The 23,941-nt window shown below is 45.6% G+C and overlaps 1 protein-coding gene across 1 annotated transcript in view; it reads right to left on the bottom strand.

Moving 5' to 3' along the window:
• Window positions 1-23,941, bottom strand: part of RBFOX1 (RNA binding fox-1 homolog 1) — a 2,602,982-nt gene that overhangs the window by 2,476,672 nt on the left and 102,369 nt on the right.

Raw genomic sequence — 23,941 nt, 5'->3', positions numbered from 1 at the left:
AGAAAAAACTGCCAATCCAGTCTATCCTTTCCCCCAAAGCACAGGGCAAGGCACAGGCAACCACTGGTCCTGAGGGTGACTTTGGGAAGGTGACCTTAAGGAAATGTGAGCACAGCATAAACATGATTGAGTCACGAAGAGAGTTCGTGACTACAGCTGTCATTACTATTTGCCACAAACGCAGTGGCTTTAAAGCAACAGAAATGAATTTGCTCACAGTTCTGGAGTCCAGCTCAAAATCAAGGTTGACTCTGGAGGCTCTCAGGGAGCATCCGTTCCACACCTCCCTCCTGGCTCCTGGTGGCTGCCAAAAATCCTTGCCACCCATTAGCTTGTAAATCCATCACTCCATCTCTGCATCCACCTGCACATGGCCTTCCCCTCTGTGCCTGTCTGTGCCTCACAACTGCCTTTCCTTTCCTTTTTTTTTTTTTTTTTTTCTTGAGACAGAGTCTTAACTCTGTTACCCAGGTTGGAGTGCAGTCGTATGATCTCGGCCCACTGCAACGTCCGCTCTATGGGTTCAAGCAATTCTGCCTCAGCCTCCTGAGTAGCTGGGATTACAGCCACACGCCACCACGCCCTGCTAATTTTTGTATTTTTTGTAGATACGGGGTTTTGCCATGTTGGCCAGGCTGGTCTCGAACTCCTAGCCTCAGGTGATCCACCTGCCTGGGCCCCACAAAGGGCTGGGATTACAGGCATAAGCCACCACGCCTGGCCCCTTTCTTTCAAGGACACCAGACACTGGATTAGTGCTTACCCTAAATCCAGGATCATTTCATCCTGAGACCCTTAACTTTATTACATCCGTAAAGACCCTATTTCCAAATAAGATCACAGGGGTTAAGTATCGGGGGTTAGGACTTGGACCTATTTTGGAGGAGACACTCTTCAACCCTCTTCAAACTGCTACAGTCCCCTTCCAAAGTTCCTTCAGTCTTCCTAATTACATCAAGGAAAAAGTCTCTGCCTATAAATAAAATGTCATTAACCTCTCTTTGAAGCTGACCAGTCTCCATTTTTAAACCCAGCTTCAGCTGACCTCAGGCCCCAGGCTTTGAACTGGCAAAGGTGCCTTGTGTCCCAGGCATTGACCTTGACACCTTCCATCAAGAGGCCTCCTTGCCCTCAGGCTTCATGATGCAGACAGAGGGATGGCACACACCCGTGTCGTTCAGGAGTCCACGAACTGCTCCTTCCTCACCTCTCCAGACCCACATTCCCTGCGTCCTGCCGCACCTTGTTCTGGCATTACACCTTCCTTCAACCATCCTGCTCTCAGTGTGCCATCTGCCACTTCCTGCTGGGGCCTGAACTAATGCACAGAAAGATGCAAGTTTGGGGAACTCATGCAAGTTCCATTTCTCCAAAGTCCAACATCACCAAAGCCAGTAAGGGCACACCCCTTCTGAGCTCTTCTGATTCAAGACCCTAGTATTCAATCCCTCCCTCTCTTTCCCTTTTATTCTGTTTTCTCCCTCTTTCCCTCTCCCTCTCTCCTTCTCTCTCTCTGCCTCTCCCTCTCTTCATCTCCCTCTCTCCCTTCCTCCCTCTTCTTTATGTATCCCCTTCTCTATATCTCTGTCCCTATCTCATATACATACATACATACATACATATATATATATATATATATATATATGACACACACACACACACACACACATGCCTTCACCCCTTTCAACCTCTGCTGATCACAAACTAAGCCACAGGACCCTTAACTACCCTGAGCTGAGCAGATAAGACACCTCCAAGAAGGCCACTAGAACCAAGCCAATGCCCCCCACAGCTGCCTGGCACATGGTGACAATTGGCTGCTGCCATCAGGAGTCTCAGAAACACCCCTGAGATGCAGGTGGGGTCTCTACTTCCTCCATGCTGCCCTGGTACCTTCGAAAAGAAAGATGCTGCCTGAATGTCTGTCCTATCAGCAGGGCCACACTGAAGACCATATGCTCTAGGAAGAAAATAGCTGCCCTACACAAAGAAAAGGCTGGAATAAAGGAGCTGGGCAGAGAACACTCTGTGCAGAGGACAAGGCCCGGAAAAGCAGTTTGAGATTAAAGAGAAGAATCCTAATAGCTAGAATGTATTGATTCCCTTCTCTGCTGGGCCCCACATTGCGGGCACCACCTCAGTTAACCCCCAAGTAGCTGTGTTGGGGGAGGCACTGTGATAACTCCATTACAAACAAAAAAACTGGGGCCTGGCAAGATAAAGTGACTTGCCTAAGGTCACAGGGCCCATAAGTGGTGCACTCTGGGTTGGAATTCAAGTCCAACTGTCTTTCAGGAATATTGGGTCAGACTACAGACAGACAGAGACTGAAAGACAGTGAAGAGACAGAAAAAAAACATATTCCCTCCAAAAGACAATCCTACAGTTTGCTGTCAAGCAGTTCTCGTCAAGAAAGAGAGACCTGAGCCGGGCACGGTGGCTCACGCCTGTAATCCCAGCACTTTGGGAGGTCAAGGCAGGTGGATCACAAGATCAGGAGTTCGAGACCAGCCTGTCCAACATAGTGAAACCCCGTCTCTACTAAAATACAAAAATTAGCTGGGCATGGTAGCAGGCACCTGCTGTCCCAGCTATTTTGGAGGCTTATTTAGGAGAATTGCTTGAACCTGGGAAGTGGAGGTTGCAGTGAGCTGAGATTGCACCACTGCACTCCAGCCTAACCATAGAGTGACACTCCGTCTCAAAAAAAAAAAAGAGAGAGAGAGAGACCTGAACACAAAAAGAACAGAGAGACTCACCCCTCAGTGCTCAGGAGACTCACCCCTCAGTGCGCCAGGAACAGATCCCACAGTGCACCTGCCTGGCTCCATGGGTCAAGGAAAATGCTGCAGGACTAGAGCTCAAATGGAGGAGGGTAAGGGGTTGGTGGAGACTGGCCTCCCAGCAGCCTTTCTGGAAAGGAATTGTAAGTATTCCAAATGTCTCCTCCTGTGGTAAGTCATCCCAGCCTTCCCCAGCTGAGCTACTGACCTCTCCGTCCATCCTGCCTTATATACACCCTTGTTTCAACATTTATCACACTGCCTTGGGCTGATATGTTCCAAAGCTTCTCCCACCAGATACAGAAAGGCCATGTCTTGTTCATCTCAGTGTCCCAGCACCTTGTGGACCCCACAGGAGAGTACACACAAGCAGGCACACAGTACCCCCCCAGACGTCCCAAGGGAGCACTCGGCAGTGTCTCACGGGGCAAGGCGTGGTATTTTTTTTCCTCAATGGGAAATTAGTTTTCAGCCTAGGTTTCAAGCAGGAAGTGCCTCTTCTCATCAAAGTGACTTTAAAATGTGTCTCCCTCAATACCACCAATGACATCATCTACTGCTTTACATGATGCACCAAGGAGGACTTACATAGTTCTCCTGCCAAAACCACTTCACCTGAATCTGCGAGGCTGCAGCTGTCACATAAATCCATCCTGCCTTTGCAAATGGGATGTTCTGCCAAATGTCTGAACTGGACTGTGTGAAAATGTCAGTGTCCTGACAGATACACACACACACACACACACGGGGTGGGGGAGGAGGGGAGGGCTGGGGAACTCCTCCATAATAAAGAAGTTTTGTTTTTGTTTGTTTTTTGAGACAGAGTCTCACCCTTTCAGAGTAAAATGCAGTTGCATAAGCTTGCCTCACTGCAGCCTCCCAAATAGCTGGCATTACAAGCATGTGCCACCACACCTGGCTATCTTTTGTATTTTTAGTAGCGATGGGGTTCAACCATGTTGGCCAGTCTGATCTTGGACTCCTGACCTCCAGTGATCCACCCGCCTGGGCCTCCCAAAGTGCTGAGCTGTGCCCAGCCTGCATAAAGAAGTCCTTAAAAATGGGAAAACTAAAGGCAATGTTTTATCTCTGACCAGACACTGGATTTTTTTTTTAAGCCATAAAGCATAGTATCAGGAAAATCGAGGAATTTGACTATAGAGTATGTATCAAATAAGAGTATTTCTGTGGCCAGGCACGGTGGCTCATGCCTGTAATCCCAGCACTTTGGGAGGCCAAGGTGGATGGATCGCATGAGGTCAGAAGTTCAAGACCAGCCTGACCAACATGGTGAAACCCAATCTCTACTCAAAATACAAAATTAGCCAGGGGTGGTGCATGCCTGTAATCCCAGCTACTTGGCAGGCTGAGGCAGGAGAATTCCTTGAACCTGGGAGGAGAAGGTTACTGTAAGCTGAGATCGCACTACTGCACTCCAGGCTGGGCAACAAGAGCAAAACTCTATCTCAAACAACAACAAAAAAAAGTATTTTTGTTTCTGAGACAGGGTCTCATTCTATTACCCAGGCTGGAGTGCAGTGGTACTATCATAGCTCACTGCAGCATCAGGGGTTGAGTCATCCTCAACTTGCTGAGGCAAGTAATCCTCTTGCCTCAGCCTTTTGAGTAGCTGGGACTACAGGTGCATGCCACCATGCCTGGCCAATTTTTATGTTTTTTGTAGAGACAGGTTTTCACCATGTTGCTCAGGCTCATCTCAAACTCCTGGGCTCAAGTGATCCTCCCGCCTTGCCCTCCCAAAGTGCTGGAATTATAGGTATGAGCCACAGTGCCCAGCCAAGAGTATTTTATTATCATTAAATTTTTTGAGTGTGCTCATTACATTTGGTCATGTAAGAGAATGTGTTTGATCTTAGGCCATATGTGATCAAGTGTGCAGGGTGAAAAGTGATGTCTGCTGCTGACTCTCAAATGAGTTCAATAAAATACGAGCATGTGTGTGTAAAGAAACAGTGCCAATGAAAGAAAACACGTCACAGCTGGTGAAGGGGAGACAGGGTGTTCATTGAATGATGTCCACAACATTTCTGCAGCTTTCAAATTTTTTGAGACAAAAAGCTGAGAGTAAATATATGTAAGTATGGAATTGTTGGGTTATATGTTAAATGTATGTTAATTTTTTTTTAAGTTGGCTATAGCTGCTCATCTTGAGAGACAAGGGTTCATGGAATCTTGCAGCCACTCCCAGGGTGGACAAGTACAAGAGACAGGCAGTGTTCAATGGAGTGCACTGGAAGGAAGCAGGATCCACTGAATAAATAAATGGAAAAAGATCAAACAGACCACACTGGGGAAAAGTATAAAAATAAGAATGGAGACTGGCCGGGTGTGGTGGCTCATGCCTGTAATCCCAGCACTTTGGGAGGATGAGGCAGGTGGATCACCTGAGGTCAGGAGGTCAAGACCAGCCTGGCCGACATGGTGAAACTCCATCTCTACTAAAAATACAAAAAATGATCCAAGCATGCTGGCAGGCACCCGTAATCCCAGCTAATCAGGAGGCCAAGGCAGGAGAATCACTTGAACTGAGGAGACGGAGGTTGCAGGAGGCAAGATTGTGCCATTGCCCTCCAACCTGGGCAACAAGAGTGAAACTCTGTCTGAAAAAAAATAATTAAATAAGTATGGCGACTTAGAGCCTAAAGCTTCAAGCAAACATCCGAGACAGATAACCAGGGTCATTCACAAGGAGTATATGGGCTGAGTAATAACAGGGCTCCAACCTGAATTCCCCCCTTGACCACTCTAGGTAACAGGTTTCACCAATTCCCAAGCTCACAGGCACTGGGTACATTGCATGTGGTCTCCATAGAGAGGAAAGGCTCAAATGTTTGCAGTGAAACTTTCTGCCACCTTCATAACACCTTGAGCTGAATCTTATGTCATTGATATAAGTCTGGGGACCATGTGAACCTCCTCCTGAGACCCATCAATAGGCATCAGTTCAACGATATGATTAAAAACCAGGAGTCAGCCAGCCTGGAGTTCAAACCCTGCCTTTCTCTCCCACTAGCCATGTGCCCCTAATCACTTCACTATCCCAAGCCTCACTTACCTTACCTCTAAAGGGGGTACAGTGTTCACTGTATCTACCTCCTAGAGTAGTTAGAAGATGGAATGACATCATGCCTGTCAAAGCCTTGGCACAGCGCTCAGCAGATGACAACCATATTATTTATGGAAGCAACTCCTGCAAAGTGCTTGGGGCAGTGTCTGGCACATAGCTGGATTAAATAAATCAGTATGGCATTATCAATGCAGTCAACAGTCATCTGACTCCCACTGTGGGCAGAATGAGGGTATCAGATTGGAGATGCATCCTCAGCAAGGCTTAGACCTATCTGGGGTCAAACCTTTTCCACCAGCACAATACCTGTTTCACGGTTTTTGCTTAATAATTGGTAGATGGGTGAGAGACTGCCTTCAGTACAAACACTAAGAGCAGCTAAAATTTCTACAGTGCTCACCATGTGCTGGACAGTTGGCTGGGCTCATGCATTTCTCTTCACAATCCTGCAAGGTGCAATTTTTTTTTTTTTTTTTTTGAGATGGAGTTTCACTCTTATTGCCAAGACTGGAGTGCAGTGGTGCGATCTTGGCTCACTGCAACCTCTACCTCCAGGTTCGAGTGATTCTCCTGCCTCAGCCTCCTGAGTAGCTCGGATTTCAGGCACCCACCCCCATGCTTGGCTAATTTATTTATTTGTTTGTTTGTTTGTTTGTTTTAGAGGGAGCCTCGCTCTATCACCCAGGCTGGAGTGCAATGGCACGATCTCAGCTCACTGCAACCAAGTTCCAACAATTCTCCTTCCTCAGCCTCCCAAGCAGCTGGGACTACAGGTACCCGCCAGCACACCTGGCTAATTTTTGTATTTTTAGTGGAGACGGGGTTTCACCATGTTGGTCAGGCTGGTCTCGAACTCGTGACCTCAGGTGATCCGCCGGCCTCAGCCTCCTCAAGTTCTGGGATTACAGGTGTGAACCACCATGCCCAGTCTGCAATGTGGTTTTTAGAGGAGGAGGACTGAGGCTCAGAAGTGGGAGCCAAATGCAGAAAGACGCACATCTAGCAAACAGCGAAGGCTGACACAGGAACTAAATGGTACTGGACCCAAAACCACACTCTTAACCATGACTCTGACAAGGGACACCTCACCTCCCATCCCTGCTGTGTCAGCATGACACACGCCCATCTATCAACCAGAGCCAACAGCCATTTCCCAGAACATCCCCACAGAGCAAAGAATTCACTTTCTGGCCAGGAGACAGCCAACAGTATGCTTCGTGCCCCATTTGCCTCCAAAATTACGAGCTTCTTGTCAAGACTTAAGAGTCCATCTGATGTTCCTCATGGCAAAGGGCCTCCCACACTATCCTTCTTACCAGACTGCTGCTGTTTTCCCAGTTAATTCTGACAGCAAGCACATACATTATGCACACACAGGGAACCAAAACCCCTGGAAAAAATTATTTTTCTTGAACAGTAAAAGATCCCACTTCTACCCCAAGCTTTCATTTCCTCTCACACAAGCACCAGTTCTATTAAAGCCAAATTACACCACAAAAATGACTGTGAAGTGTACATCAGCAGATCAATTTATTTAATTAGCCTGGGTAATTACAGAGGAGTGAGAAATGCCTTGTGCTGGAAAGGAGCACAGGGAGAGTGGGAGCCTCGCATGGTGTGCCTGTGTTTCCCAGCCAGAAAGAGACTCTGCTCAGCAGGAGGAGTGCTTCCTTCCGGGGGCCTCAGCACAGAGTAGGGCGTGGCCCAAGGTAGCCCCAGCACAGCCCAGCTCCTGTGGTCCCCGCCAGACCTAGGGATGGCAGCAGCTTCCAAATCATTCAGAGGCAATGAAGATTTAAAAAAAGAAAAAAAAAAAGGTGAAGGAAAAAAAATATTAAAAAATCCAATAATGTAAAAGGGTTGGATCCTAAAAAGTCAAATAAATACAATGTTTATTATTAAGCCAAAAAAAAAAAAAGAAGAAAAGAACATCCAATGGCCATGCGCCATGGCTCATGCCTCTCTCTAATCCCAGCACTTTGAGAGACCACAGCGGGCAGATCATGAGGTCAGGAGTTCGAGACCAGTCTGGACAACATAGTGAAACCCCGTCTCTACCAAAAATACAAAAAATTATCCAGGTGTGGTGGTATGTGCCTGTAATATCCCAACTACTCCGGTGGCTGAGGCAGGAGAACCGCTTGAACCCAGGAGACAGAGGTTGCAGTGAGCCAAGATCATGTCATTGCACTCCAGCCTGGGCAACAAGAGTGAAACCCCATCTCAAAAAAAAAGAAAGATAAAGAACACATAACATGAAATGTACCCTCTTGACAAGTTTTTGTGGGGTTTTGTTTTATTTTGTTTTTTAAGACAGGGTCTCGCTCTGTCGCCCAGGCTGGAGTGCAGTGGCACATCTAGGCTCACTGCAACCTCCACTTCTCTGGTTCAAGTGATTCTCCTGCCCCAGCCTCAGGTGCATGCCACCACACCTGGCTAATTTTTTGTATTTTTAGTAGAGATGGGTTTCACCATGTTGGCCAGGCTGGTCTTGAACTCCTAACTTGAAGTGATCTGCCAACCTCAGCCTCCCAAAGTGCTGGGATTACAGGCTTGAGCCACCACACCCAGTCATCTCGACAAGTTTTTAAGTGTACAGTATTGTTAACTATGGGATAATGCTGTACAGCATTTAGAACACACATATTGCAGGACTCAAACTTTGTACCCATGAACAGAAACTCCTCTGGCAATCAATATTCTATTCCATGAGTTTGGCTATTTTAGATATCTCCTAGAAGTGGACTCATATGGTATTTGTCCTCTGGTAACTGGTTTACGTCAACACCCTCCAGCTTCAGCCATGTTGTTCCATATGTCAGGATTTCTTTCTTTTTTAAGGCTGAATAATATTCCATTGTAGATAACCAGGGCTGGCCAGGAGGTGAAGAAATTGGAACCTCTGTGCCCTTTGGGTGGGATTGTAAAATGATGCAGTTGTTCTGGAAAACAAGATGGAGGTTTCTCAAAAAATTGAAAACAGAACCACCATATGATGCAGCAACCCCACTTCTGTATATATATCCAAAAGAAATGAAATGGGGATCTCAGAGAGATGCCTGCGCTCCCAAGTTTGGTGCAATACTATTTACAACAGTGAAGATATGGAAGCAACCTAAGAGTCTGCTAACGAATGAATCGATAAAGAAAATGCACTGAGCTTTTCAATACAGCATCAGATATAGGCATTTTCACAAACTTAATCTCTCCCCAGAAAAGGGGCCCTCATTATTAACCAACACTCAGAAAGCACACATCTACTAAACACCTGAATTGAGGGCCTACTATTTACATAATCTCATGTTCCATATATGACTCTCCTGTTGGGCTGTGGACCTCATGTGAGCTTGTTAAGAGCAAGTATGATAGGGTACCTAACCTAGGTTTCAACCCAGACTCCTCCACTTTCTAGATATGTACTCCTAGGCAAGCTGCTTCCCTCTCCATGCCTGTTTCGTCATCTGTAAGTGGAGATGTGATAATAGTGCCTATTTCATATGACTCTTAAAAACTGAATAAAATATTCAATGCAACATTCTTAACACAGTATGTAGTATGTAGTCAATTCCTGGTCATTTTCACCTATTACTATTGGTCATAAATGTTATTCCAATGCCTAGTAATCACTGTGTATTCAATAAACATTTGTTAGATGCATGGATGGATGCATGGGGAACAGGATGGATGGGATTCAATAAATGGGTCAGCAGATGACTGGGATGAGTGGGTAAGTGGGCGGGAGGAAGAGTAGATTATTGAGTGGAAAGGTGGGTGGATGGGTAGATAGATAGGTGGGTGGGTAAACAGGTGAGTGGGTGAGTGAAAGAGTAGATGACTGAGTGGAAGGGTGGGTTAATGGGATGATGGTGGGTAGGGATGGAGGGATGGATGGATGATTAAGTGTAAGGGTTGGTGGACAGATTGATGGGTGGGTGGAGGGTAGATGGGTGAGTGGATGAGTGAATGAGTATGTGATTGAGTGGAAGCTTAGGTGGATGGGTTGATGGGTGGGTAGGGGGGTGGATGGGAGGATGAATGGATGGTTGGGTGGGTGGCTGGGTGGGTGAGTGCATGATCAAGTGGCATAGTGGGTGGATGGGTTGATAGGTGAGTAGAAGGGTAGGTGAGTACCAGATTGAATAGAAACATGGGTGGATGGGCTGATGGGTGGGTAAGGGGTTAGATGGTAGGATACATTGACGGATGAGTGAGTGTAAGGGTGGGTAACTGCATGATTGAGTGGAAGGGTGGGTGGATGGGCTGATGGGTGGGTGGAAGGGTGGGTGGATGGGTTGATGGGGGTATGGGTGGGTAGGTGGGTGAATGGGTTGATGAGGGGATGTGTGGGTAGGTGGGGGGATTGGTTGATGGGGGCATGGGTGGGTAGGTGGGGGGATGGGTTGATGGAGGGATGGGTGGGTAGATGGACAGCTGCATGGAAGGCTGAGTAGGTAGGTGGACAGAATAGTGATTTTCCAAGTGTATGGTAGAAATAAGAAGACACATGACACAATCCTTGCCTTCAACGATAATTATCACCTCTTCTGTGTATTTAGTGCTCTGTCATTTCTAAACAGGCATCTTGAACTCCACCTGACACAGGCTAATAGCTCCATTTTACAGAAGAGAAAAGTATGATTCAATGAGGCTTAGTTCATGCATTCATTCAAGTATTTGTTGAGCAACTACTATGTGCCCGACACTCTTCTACAAGCACATGTGCAGCACTGAACACACAAAAACCCCTGTCTGTAAGCAGCTCACATTCTGATTGGAAGAGGCATGCAGTAATAAACAAGGAAAATACACAGCATATAAGATGACAAGAAACATGAAGCAGGAAGGGGAGGTGGACGAACAGGACTGGGATTGCCAATAGAGCAGCCAGATAAAGACTCAAGTCACCCTGAGAAAAGGCCCAGAGAAAGTCAGGAATAAGCCAGGTAGGTGTCTAAGCAAAGAAATTTTCCAGGCAGATGGAGCAGCCAGGGCAAAAGCCAGTTATCAGTGATCAGTTACAGGGCACTCACCACATGCCAGGGCCCATTCTGAACAGTGAACACACATCAGTTATTTAACCCTCATACCAGCTCTAGAGGGGGGTGCTGTTATCATCCTCACTTCGCAGATGGGAACACTGAGGAGGACGAAGACCAAGTCCCTTGACGAGGGAGAGCTGGGCCTGGGCTGAGGCAGCTCAGCTCCAGAGGCCATGCCCTTCACCATCACACCCTTCCACAAGTGAAGGTCATGCCATAGAAAACAGCAAAGCTGTGTCATCTCACTCCACTCCCACAGCACGTTCCACTCACCTGTGTTGCAATGAAAACTCCCAGGAGGGGAGAAGACAAGACATGCACAGAGGAAGAAGCAAATGACAAGTGCAAGGGCCAACTGGGAGCCTCAGAGGAAGGGTGGCATAAAGGTCCTACCTCCCCAGCCTTTTCCTCTTGCGGTTATCTGTCTCTGCAAAGCACCCTCTCCATCTCATCCATCCTGTGAAATCCTATGCATTCCTGGAGACATGGTTCAAACATTGTAACTTCTCTGCAGTTTCCTCTTAATTAACTGCTCCCTCGTTTTTGCTCTCCTGACAATTTATGTAATGATGATGATTTAAATCTGACATTTTCTGAGTGCTGAAGATGTGCCAGGCATGTGCTCAGTGACTCTCACCACAGCTCTATAAGACTTTTCTATTCCCCTTCTCCCAAGACTGGAGAGATGGGTTTGCACATCATACACATACTAACGGTCCACTGCAGGATTTGAGCTCCTCTTTACCTCCAGAGCCCAGGAGCTCGACAGGGGTGAAGCAAGCTGCCATACTTCTCTGTGTGCTTGTCTGTCTCCTTCACCAGGCAGTGGGCTGCTGGAAGGCAAAGAGCCTTTCAGGTTCCAAGTCTCAGCACAAATCCTGAAAGGGATTGTTGACAATCCCCCATGCCATGTTATTCCACAAGTCTGGGAGAAGCAGGTTTCCCTGACAGATTCCCAGGGGCATGATTGGCAGGGTTTCCTCCACACAATATGGTTTGGGAGCTTCTGGAGGGTCAAACTATCCTAAAACATCTCCCCACCAGCCCACTAATGAGTCATCAGCATCATTCCTTTAAGTCCAGGCATCATGTACACAAGGCTCCTTGTTAAAATGAAAACCTGGAGGCCAGAAAGGGGTGGTGGTGTATTTGTATCACCAGACTATATTTGTATCAGAGGGATGCTCTGATACAATCATTGTTAAAACTTCAAAGAAGTGAAAGTTTTAAAGGAAATTTAATGACTTTAAATGAAAAGTACAGAAGAAGGACTTTAGGTATGGTTTGATCAAGCAACAATGTCACCACTCTATCTTTATCCCCAATCTTGAGTAGCCAATGAATGTTGAAAGCAACAATGGCTCCTTACTGATGTCTACTGGGCAAAGAACAAAAGTCCTGAGCTTTACTGTGTTCAAACTATTCTAGGTTGTGTGCCCACTCCTTACTGACCAATGTGGCCATGGAATGCCACTGACTTGGTCTTGGGTAGTATGCGCAACCCCGAACCAATCACTGTAGCAAAAGAAATTACTCAGATGGCTTAGGTCTAATCAGGACCCATCTTGGCATATGGGGTAGGGGTTAATCTCCCTGTATACCACAAACTGCAGGGCTCTGCTGTGCAGTAGGGAATAGACACTGAAGAAACAGTCACATGTCTGTCATAAGGAAAACTAGGTAAGCAGCTGGTTTTGCTGACTGTGGCACTGCCAATCCTCATTAGGGTTTGGATGTGCACCAAGGAAACCAAAAGGTGAAATGAGCTTTGGGATACAGATAGCAGACTGCTCAAGGCTTCCTTCACAATGCAATCTAAGAGCTGCTCTTCTTCCCCAGCGTTGAGACAGGAAAACTGTTCTCAGTGGTAGTTGCAGCACTTAGCAGTTTTGAGTCCTTTCTCTGTTTCATGGCCTGAGCTAGAAGTTCTACAGGAATTGCCTTGTTTATAACTTGCAGGAATTTTAGGAAATAGAAAATACTATTATCCTCATTTTACTAAGGTCCATGGAGATTAGATGACATTCCCAGGGTCACTGAGCAGGAACAGACATGGTCCAAGCCCTCTGGACCTAGAGACTGAGGCATTATTCACCAAGCCCCACTACCTGCAGGACCCTGCACTGCATTCCTCCAAGACTTTCTCAGCCCTTTGCCTCCAACAGAGTCCCTAGGGTCAGTTGCACAATGATGGATTCAAGTTTCTAAAGCCAGCGTTGCTCAGTCACCTCAAATCTCAACCGAAGGCTGAAGAGGCTACTTTTGGAACTGGTGGTCACCCTAGGCTGAAAAGTAAGAGCAAAACAACTGTGTGAGAGGAAAAAGAACATATACGCAAAGCAATTAGAAGGTGGAAATGTATGCCTCCCCAGTAACAGGTACCATCTGCCCCAAAGTCTGAAAAAAATTTAGACAAAAGCTACAGTCAAGGAATCATCAGCATTGTCCCACCACTGATGATTCTTTCTTCAATGCAGAAGAAAGGGAATAAACTTGACATGTTCTCTTCCCAAAAGTGTGATTCAAATCTCACCTCTTTCAGAATGTACCCCCCCGCCCATGATTCCAGCCCTAGCAGGGAGGCTTCCGCCTCTAAACACTCCACCAGACGACTTACGCAGCAGCTCCACTAAGGTGCCTAACTGGCCCCTCAAACTTAACATGGCCCAAAGAGAATGCCATGTCCCCCTTCCACACAGTGTTCCTCTTCCAGTCTCCTCCATCTCCACAAAACCACAAAAGGGGCCACCATCTACCCACTGGCTCGGTCAAAGCCAGCTGTATAATGCACGGGCCTAGTCCAAGATAAAGACACCCTCACCCCAAAACAGACCATAACTTCGAGATGGCAACAGCAGAGCATTAAAGCAAGCTTAGGACCCTCCTAAGCAAGGCCTTCTTTGTCACTGCTCAAGTTGTGCGTCCACAAAGCTGGGCCATGTCTCAAGTAAGAAAACCTCAGGGAATATCCCAATTCCTCTCCCCACCCCACATCCAATCCATCCCCAAGTCCTGCCAGCTCCACCTCTAAATATATCCTCAATCCAACCACTTTTTGCCAATCATGGCCACCACATTCTAGCCACCGTGCTCTCTCTCTCTCCTGGACTAGTGCAGTTGGGCCACATGGGTTCCCTTTTACTCTCTTACCCCTCAACAACCTATTCTTCAAACAGGATCCAGTATTACTGAAGATACATCAGACCATGTCATTCCCTACGCCAAAATTTCCCAATGGTCTTCCATCAGGTTTACAGCAAAATCTGAACTTCTCACTGTGAGCTAAAATGTCCTACACAATCTGGTCCCTGCTACCCTCTCCAGCCTCCTCTCCTCCTACTCCTTCCGTACTCATCCTGCACCAGTTCTACGGGCATCCTTGTTCCACTCCAAATGCACCAAGCTTGTTCCTGCCTCGGGGCTTCTGCACTGGCTATTCTCTCTGCCTGGAATACTCTTTTCCCTAGGTGTCCACAGGTATATGGATTATTCAGCTCCCTCCTGTCTCACAGGTCTCTGCTCAAATGCCACGTTTTTGAGGAAGACCTCCCCGAACCCTTTTCCGACAGTAGCCACAGAGTCCTTCACTCTCCTCCCACTTGCCCAGCTGTCGTTCTCGCCCGAGTCCTCATCACTGTCTGGAACTGTAGGACTTGTTTGTTGCTCTTGTGTACCACTTTGTCTCCCATGCGAGAATAGGAAATTGATCTGTCTTAATGTATTCATCACAGAGTCTCCAGCACCTTGGACAGTGCTTGGCATATGGCAAACACTCTATAAACGAACTGATTACTTGCTACTTTAAATTATTAGCTGCTGCTCCATGCCTGTATGCCTTGATTTGTTTTAACTTCACTGGAAGTTTCCTACCATCAAAAGCCAGTTCATCTCCTAAAAATCCTCAAAATGCTAAACTCAGTTCCATCCAAAAAGTAAACGCTCCATGAGTGTGCTCACTAACTGTTACCAAAAACTTCTCTCCTCCTACCACAGGGATGACACACGCCATTGCTCCCAATATGTGCCCATGGCAGCTATCCCTAACAGCATGATCACAGCACCAATACACTAACATAATATAAGAAAATAACTCTGAAAGTCGCAAACCTGGCCCAAATCCCTCCCCTCTCCCAAGTTTTTAGTGTGTGGTCTTAATAGACAAAGGACAATACACTGATGCAGCCAGCACAATGTGCTCTGGGTTTATGGACAAGCAACAACAAAAGCCCCAGACGGAAGCCACTGCCTTTTGTCCTAATTCAGGCTTGAGCAAGTTGGACTTTTGCTGAAGAATTTCACTTACAACAGAATGCCAGAAAAAAAGACATGGGTTAATTATAAAGTTCAGATTCCCTGTGATAAGGAAATCCAAATCCAGTCCCATATTGATTTTGCTGGTGCTGCTTACTGGGAGAACTGAGCAATTACTTTTGTCCACTTTATTCCTAAACAGCTGGGAATGTCAAGGAGGCATCGTGCCTCAGTCTGAGGGGACTCCCAAGGGCACCCAAACTTTGGGTATGGGCCTCCCATTACCTCAGAACCCAGCCAACCTGGGTTCTATGGCTCCAGCTCAGCCCACAGGCTGGGAAAGCTCTCACACCTGTAGCCAATAATCCTGGCTACATTTCGGTCTACTATGCTAGAAGGCTTGTGCTCAACCCTGATGCACTTGCTCTAATCACTTTTCTCTGAGTACTTGAGGCAGGTGGACCACTTGAGGTCAGGAGTTTGAGACCAGCCTGGCCAACATGGTGAAACTCTGTCTCTACTAAAAATACAAAAATCAGCTGGGTGTGGTGGCACGTGCCTATCATCCCAGCTACTCAGGAGGCAGGAGAATCGCTTGAACCCAAGAGATGGAGGATGCAGTGAGCCAAGATCGTGCCACTGCCCTCCAGCCTGGGTGGCAGAGTGAGACTCTGTCTCAAGGAAAAAAAAAAGGAAAAGGTGGTTCTAGCTTTCCAGCTTTTGGTGACATCTAAATTCTTCACCATAAACTAACATGAGTCTGGTCTCATAAGGACCATTGCTTTTGTTAAGGCAGATTAGTTGAAAGTGACAGAAACCCAGTGAACTAGTTTAAATTAGCATGGTATTACAACAGCACAATCATATCTCATGCAACCCAGGGGCAGAGGGGACAGAGAGACCTCGGGGGAACTGGAATATCATGCGTCAGTGGAGTCTGAGGAAGTCAAACTCATGAGAACAGCAAGATAGTAACTACCAGAGGCTGGGAGGTTGGGGAGACTGGGGAGATGCTGGTCAAAGGACAGAAAATGTCAGCTATACAGGAGGAATGAGTTCAAGAGATCTATTGCATATGATGGTAGCTGTAGTTAAAAATATAACATGTGCCTGAAAACCACTGAGAGTAGACTTTGTTTTCTTGCCATAACCTCACATACATACATACACACATACGTGTGTGTGTGTGTGTGTATGTGTGTGTGTGAGAGAGAGAGAGAGAGAGAGAGGTAATGAATATGTGGAACTGACTTGATTTAGTCATTCCGCAATGTATACATATTTCAAAGCATCATGATGCACACTGTAAAGAGAATCTTGTCAATATAAAAAGAACAAAAGAAGGAAGATTGCTTGAGGCCAGGGGGGCAATATAGTAAGACCCCCATTTACAAAAAAAAAAAAGGCAGGTGTGGTAGCACCTACCTGTAGTCCCCACTACTCAGGAGGCTGAAGTGGGAAGATTGCTTGAGCACAGGAGGTGAAGGCTGCAGTGAGCTATGACCACACCACCATACTCCAGCCTGGGTGATAGAGCCTGCCTGGGTGACAAAGAGATCCTGCCTAAAGAAAAAAGTTTAAAGTAAAATTTTAAAAATCTTTTCTAACCTTAAAACTGGCTAGTTTTCCTTAGCCAATTATTATGCACTTCCTAAATAATAAATGTATATTGTCCAGTCATAAAGAAAAAAAAAGAGGAACTGGAAGGTAAAGCAGCGAATCTGTCAAGAAAGTTACCCTCAGGATCTCTGGTCATCAGATTACCCTAGTTTCTGATTCTCTTTCCAGGTATTCTCCATTTTCTCTCTGTAAACCAGATGTCCTACTTCTCCTTGGCAAGAAAGGGCCAACTCACAGCTCCCAAGTTCCCATGGAAAAGCAACAGCAAAGATTAACAAGCATTTCTACTTCTCAATTATAAAGTCTCAGGAGAGGGAATCTGATTGGTCCAGCTTGATCATGTGTCCATCTCTGGCCCAGTCAGCTATGGCCAAGATTTGGAAGTCATGGAATAAAACCATGGCTCCCAAGGCATCCATATGAGATTCTGTTCTCATAGAATACAATCTGTGGCCAAGCAGGTGCCTCAGTAAGGCTCAGTAACAACCACAGTAGCCAGTGGCAGTATCTCAAAAGCCTCTCTGCCTGGGATCACCCTCTATCCTTAGAATAAATCTAGAAATTATTTTCTTTTTCTTGTTAGAGACAACGGCTCACTTTGTTGACCAGGCTGCAGTGCAGTGGTGCAATCACAGCTCACTGCAGCCTCAACCTCCTGGGCTCAAGCAATCCTCCCACCTCAGCCTGCCAAGGAGCTAGGACTACAGGTGTGTACCACCATCCCCAGCTAATTTTTTAATTTTTTTGTAGAGATGGGGTCTTACTGTGCTACTCGGAATTGTCTTGAACTACTGGGCTCAAGCAGTATGTTAATTTATATCCCAAATGTTTAGTTCCTTCCATGCCTTCTCAGACTTTCTACCTTCAGTCAATAGCCACAACTGTTTCTCAACTATTTAGACAAGCACAGAGCTCAGGAGTTTGAAGGAGGATTCATCTCTTTCAGACTCACATCACCAGTTCATTCTGTGGTCTTACACATGCAGAAGTAAGACATCTCGGTTTCCAAACCAGACATTCAATAATATTTATTTTTAAAATACTTATGAGCATGTATTTTATGCTAGATATTGTTCCAGAAAGTACGAATATAAGAAAACTGACAGTGATATTAGTTTACATAGTCTGACAAGGGACAATTTCCAATTTCTGCATTTACTTAGGCAAAAAATATTTTAGAGGGTCTATAATTCATACACTAAGCAAATCACTTTGTCTGAATATAAAGTATGAAATCAGAAGGAACTGGTTATATCCGACCCATGCACTCACCAATACCCACCAGAAAAGGAGAGTGGTTTTCAGGAAAACTCATTCGTACACTTTTACAAAATAAAAAATGCCTTATACACATCCCAACAGGCCATCATCCCTGCGTGATAAAAGAATTTCTCACAAGCCCAGCTGATGATGGCCCCACAAAGCTGAAACTACAGTGAGGATGAGGTTATTTTGTCACCTGAGCCATCTGCTCTGTTTAAACCCCAGACTGCTTAAAGCAGCCATCCTCAGCAGCCCATCTCTTTGGCTCTGTGGAGCTCGCCTCTGCTCCTCACCCACTTAGAGACTAAATACCAAGAGTCCAGCTGCCATTCTCCAGCTGAGCTTGGAAAGCAATTAACTGGCACCTCTTAAATCTCCCTGAGTTCTAGCAAGGAAGGTACTTAGGGCTGTGATACGCAGCCAGTAAGAGAAGAGAAGGTAGCTCATGTGTCCCCAGTGGGAGAGGAACCTACAAATCCATTAGCTTTGGCATCTGAAAGGATAAAGAAATCTTTTAAAAAGCCATGAGCACCATTTAAAGTCCACCTAACAGTCGTGAGCTGAAGGCAAAGCTAGCCCAGGAGCTCACACCAGAAGGAGGGGGGTTGGTGAGTTGCCTTTAGAGGGCTTCTAAAGGCAACTAAACCCCATAGAAGTACCTCTCTCTTCTTTCAGCTTCATGAATGGGCTATCACTACCCGTCTCCAAGGGCAGCCAAGCACACCCTGCTTCAGAGAGGTGCCAAGAGGTTCTCCTGCCACTGCCCCTACTCCAGAGGATACAGGACCAGGGGTCAAGTTGTCTACAGGCCTGAGCATACCTAGAATACCTCATCCACATGGAGACAATTCGGAGCCTAAAGAAGGACTGGTACCCTTGTGCATGATCTCATTCAATCCTTGGTAAGGCAAGTCCTGTAAGGACTGCAAGGAGACTCTAGCATCATCCCTGTTTTACAGATGAGGATATTGGGGACACAGAGAGGGGTGTCAGCTTGTCCAGTGTCACACAGATCATGAAGAACAACCTGTGTGAACTGAGAACATGTGCCCTCGACCACTGAAGGCAAAGTAAGTGCAAAGGAAATGAACCAGCCTTCCTAGTACGTGCCCATTTCTAGGGTCTCAGTGCCATTCCCCTTGGGCAGAGAGCAGCAGACCCGGCCTTCTGTCCACTGGTCCTTTGGCTCCCAAGTTGGGAATGTTCCACATCTTGAAAGACAAATGAACTCCAATACAAGAAAGCACAATGATGTGGAGTTCAGACTCCAGAGCCACACCTCCTAGAGGTTGTCCTCGCTGTGGTAGCTTGGGAAAGTCACTTAACCTCTCTGAGCCTCTTTTCTCACACGTAGAATGGGGCTAATAATAATTCCCACGGCTCAGACTGATTGAGAGAATTAAAGGAGAAATGCTTAGCACAGTACCCGGCTCACAGAGTTCATAGATGACAGGTATGATTGCCGTCATCACGATCACCGCCCCACAAAGTCAACAGTCTGAGAAGATCCTCTGACAGGATCCATTCATTTATGCACAAACACCCACACAGTGACAGGTGGCTATGCTGGCTCCTGCAGATATAGTCATGAGACAAACGCAGTCTCTGCCCTCAGCAAGCTTATGATCTACCCACCCCCACACCCAGCCACTCCAAAAAAAAAAAAAGTAACACTTTTCCATATATCTTCTAATCTGGTCTTTGCTATCTCCTAATCTTTTCTCCATGTGCAATGGAGAAAAGGAAGGAGATAGCAAAACCACTGTCCCCAAAGCCGCCTGATGATGAAAGGTGGGGAAAACTCTAGCCCCCAGCTTTCTCCCTTTTGAATCTGAACTCCCGGAAAGTTTAGGAATCTCCAGATCTTCACCTCTGTCCAACACAAGCAAGCCTCAGGCTCCATCCAACGCTTTCAATAAACTATGCAGTGAATGAACCAAAAGGCTAACCTCTGTGATGTATCATGAATTTCTTTGAATTGGTAAGAAAGAGATAAAGAGCCCAATTTTTAAAATTGCCAAAGAGGTGAACTGGCAATCCAGATGAAAAACAAAGAGATAAGAAATTCATAACATCCCGTCTTGGCAACGTTGTGAAGGAAGACGCGCCACAAACACACTGCCAGTAAGCACAGAAACTGAAACAGCTGCTTTTGGAATCACTTTGGTGATGTTTATCAGAATTGAGATTGTGCATACCCTTTGGCCTAGCAAAATAAGTCCACTTGAAATCTATACTACAGGAAGATTCAAACAGGGATCAAAACGATTCTTTCTATGCTACTCATGACAGCCACCCTGATAATAGCAAAAACAAAACAGGAAATAGACGAAGCATCCACCAGTGGAGAACTGGCAACATAAAATGTAACACATCTTAATTGCACACAATGCAATGCTGCACAACTGTTTAAAAAGTGAGTTAACATTGCTTGTGGTCGCTGGCCAAGCTTAAGGATGTGTCCAGGCTTGAGGACGGCCAGCTGTGGTCACTGTCCAACCCTAAGCTTAAGGACAGTGACCACAGTTGGCCATCTTTAACGTTGGACACTGTACCACACTGCCCATGGTAGACTGTGGACTTATTCCTATGAATCCCGTAATTACACTGTTAAGAGAACAATTGTTTTGTAGTTAGTATATGTGGGCACATGTGAACATCCTGAAAGTTTAATTTGTCAAGCACACAGTTTAAAAACACAGCATAGCTTTTGAGAATCCTGTCTGGGCGTTATTCCTCCTCTTTTCTCCGCTCGTTCCCTCTGTTCCTTCTTCATCTTCCTTTACTGACTAGAATCCTCCAAAAATGAGCAAGTCCCAGCCATCTCTTGACTCCTCTGAAAAGCTCTGGATCTGACACAACCCTGAATAGAAGAGAACGCCATATAGTCTGACAAAGCAGGTGCACTGCCATCTTGAACAAGCACTGCTATTTGAAAGTTCCCCTTGTTCAAAAACTGCCTAAATCCAACCCAAAGCACATCAGCCTAACGGCTAACATCAGCATGACCATAAATCACAAATGACATCTCTGACCAGAAACATTCCAAACCCCTCCCTGACCAGAGACATGCCAGCCCTGAGATAACCTCCCATCCAGCCAGAGAGATGTCAGCCCCAAGATGACCTCCCCTATGACCAGAGACATTCCAACTCCACAGTAAACTTCTCTTCCACACAAACATTCCAAGTCTGTGATAAGCTCTCACCCCAAACCCTTAAATATTCTTAGTCTGTAAGAGAGAGTGCTGCTGATCGAAATTGACCAGAAGCCCTTCTTAGGTTTATTCTTCAAAATAAATCTCTCTTTGACTGTTAAGCCACTTTTTGTGTTTCTTTCCTCTTACACAGTCATGTACTGCATAATGCTGTTTCAGACAACTCTGGAGTGTGCATGCAATGGTGGTCCCATAGGATTACAATGCCAAATTTTTACTGTATCTTTTCTATGTTGAGATATGTTTGGATACACAAATACTTATCGTTGTGTTACAATTGCCTACCCGATTCGCTACAGTAATGCACTGTACAGGTTTGTAGCCTAGAAATGATAAGTACACCATAATATAGCCTAGGTATGTAGCAGGCTATACCATCTAGGTTTGTGTAAGTCCACCCTGCAATGTTCTTACATCAACAAAATCACTCAACTATACATTTCTCAGAACACCTCCCCGTTATTATGTGACAGAAACACTTGCCTCCAGGAGAGAAGCTAGGGCCTTGTAGAACTTTTATGTTTGCTTCAAACCAAACCACAGGGAAGCAGAGAAGGGGCGAACTCTGTGAGGAGAAGCTTTTGCATTGTGTATATAATGTGGGGATCTATAAACTCTTCCTATAAAGGGCTCAATAAAAAATATTTTTGGCTTTTCTTTGTTTTTTTTTGTTGCTGTTGTTGTTGTTTTTGAGACGAAGTTTTGCTCTCTTGTTACCCAGGCTGGAGTGCAATGGTGCGATCTCAGCTCACCACAACCTCCGCCTCCTGGATTCAGGCAATTCTTTTGCCTCAGCCTCCCGAGTAGCTGGGATTACAGGCATGCACCACCATGCCCAGCTAATTTTGTGCATTTTTAGTAGAGACGGGGTTTCACCATGTTGACCAGAATGGTCTCAATCTCTTGAGCTCATGATCCACCCGCCTCAGCCTCCCAAAGTGTTGGGATTACAGGCGTGAGCCACCGCACCCGGCTTTTCAAACCCGATAGTCTGTCTCAATTACTCAACTCTGCCATAGTCTCCCGAAAGTGAAAGCAGACACACAATATGCAAACGAATGGGTGTGAGGGTGTTCCAACAAAACCTCATTTACAAAAGCAGGCCTTGAACTAAATTTAAATCACAGACCACGGTTTGTCAGCTACTGCATTTAACGATCAATCTTATCTTTCTAGTGTTGTGTTTGTGTTTTTGTTTTTGTTTTTTGGGGTTTTTTCGGGTTTGTTTGTTTTGTTTTGTTTTTTGCCTTTTGTGACAGAGTCTCGCTCTGTTGCCCAGGTTGGAGTACAGAGGCACGATGTCAGCTCACTGCAACCTCTGCCTCCCAGGTTCAAGCAATTCTACTGCCTCAGTCTCCCAAGTAGCTGGGACTGCAGGCACCCACCATCATGCCTGGCCAATTTTTTTGTATTTTTAGTCGAGATGAGGTTTCACCATATTGATCAGGCTGGTTTCAAACTCCTGACCTCAGGTGATCTGCCCACCTTGGCCTCCAGAAGTGCTGGGATTACAGGCGTCAGCCACCATATAGGCCTGTATTGTAGTTTTTAATGAAATATAACTTGTCCCTACCTGGTGACTTGGGAACAGAAAATAACAATGCTGGTTTCTTTATATAAAGTATATTTAATAATGTGCATTATATGTTAAATATATCAAACTACTCTTGTATTTTCCTTGATATCTCTTGTTACAAAAATAATATCCATACATGGTAATAAAAATTCAAATGATATAGAGGAGTGAAAAGTGAAAATAAAATGCATACATTCACACACATATATAAAAAGATAAAAATATATGATATATAATGGTAATATATAGATTTCTTTGAATCTTAAAAGGTTTTCTGACTTTTAAAAGTCCCCTTGGCTAAGTACAGTGGTTCACACCTGTAATTCCAGCACTTTGGGAAGCCAAGCAGGCAGATCACATGAGGCCAGAAGTTTAAGACCAGCTTGGTCAACATGGTGAAACCCCGTCTTGACTAAAAATACAAAAAAAAAAAAAAAAAAATCAGCTGGGCATGGTGACACACGCCTGTAATTTTAGGTACTCGGTAGGCAGGAGAATTGCTAGAACCCAAGAGGCAGCGGTTGCAGTGAGCCAAAATCACACCACTGCACTCCAGCTTGGGTGACAGAAGGAGACTTCATCTCAACAAATAAAATAAAATACTAAAATAAAATAAAAGCCCCCTTAAGAAGCAAATGCCTCTGGGTGGGTAAAAACCTAAGTGTTATCATTTAACACCTTTTAGGTGTTAAATAAATGAAACAATAAATAAAACCACTCTTAGTGGTTTTCTTCAAGAGAAGCCAAGGAAAAAGGTAGAGAAGATTTGCCACAGAGACATAAGAAAGAAAAAAAGATACCCCAAAAATACACTGTTCCCAAGTTATTTTGATTAAAGTTGGCCCTGATGTGGGTCTACTTTTAGGCTTTGTTTTATAATCAGAGACCTAGAAATAGGTCCAGATTTGAAAATCCTGCCTGTCTTAGGACTTGACACTATGGGATTAAGGAGCAGCTGAAGGCTTTTTGATGGAAGGAAAGAACATGCAGACCCCACTGGAACACATGGATGGGCATGGTCACCTGCCATGAGGCAAAAGCCCCTCCCACCAGGTGACTGATTCTTCAGAGACTCCTACAAGGTCATCACCTGAGCTGCTGAGA

The sequence above is a fragment of the Callithrix jacchus genome, chromosome 12 (assembly GCF_049354715.1).
Source record: "Callithrix jacchus isolate 240 chromosome 12, calJac240_pri, whole genome shotgun sequence".
Classification (NCBI taxonomy): domain Eukaryota; kingdom Metazoa; phylum Chordata; class Mammalia; order Primates; family Cebidae; genus Callithrix; species Callithrix jacchus.
This window is presented reverse-complemented; position numbering and strand designations above follow the sequence as displayed.